This window comes from Fulmarus glacialis, unplaced genomic scaffold, assembly GCF_000690835.1.
Source record: "Fulmarus glacialis isolate BGI_N327 unplaced genomic scaffold, ASM69083v1 scaffold24593, whole genome shotgun sequence".
Taxonomy (NCBI): Eukaryota; Metazoa; Chordata; class Aves; order Procellariiformes; family Procellariidae; genus Fulmarus; species Fulmarus glacialis.
The window spans coordinates 1-224 of record NW_009201320.1 but is presented as its reverse complement, the minus strand read 5'-3'; positions in this window follow the sequence as shown (position 1 = coordinate 224).

The following is a 224-nucleotide window of genomic DNA, read 5'->3' as shown; positions in this document are numbered from 1 at the left end:
GCTCCAATTTTCTGGGATAGCCACGTGAAACTAAATAAACCATGAAAATTAAGTGCAGCAGTCTTGCTTCATACATCTTCTAAGAAGAATTACAGAGGTGAAGCTGGCTTACCCCTACCCAGCACTACCCTGACAATTCATTTATTGAGCAGACAGAAACCAAACCCCTCTTCTTAACTTTAAGAGAAGCCGGCCAGCTTCGGTGCCTCGGTCCCAGGACAGCT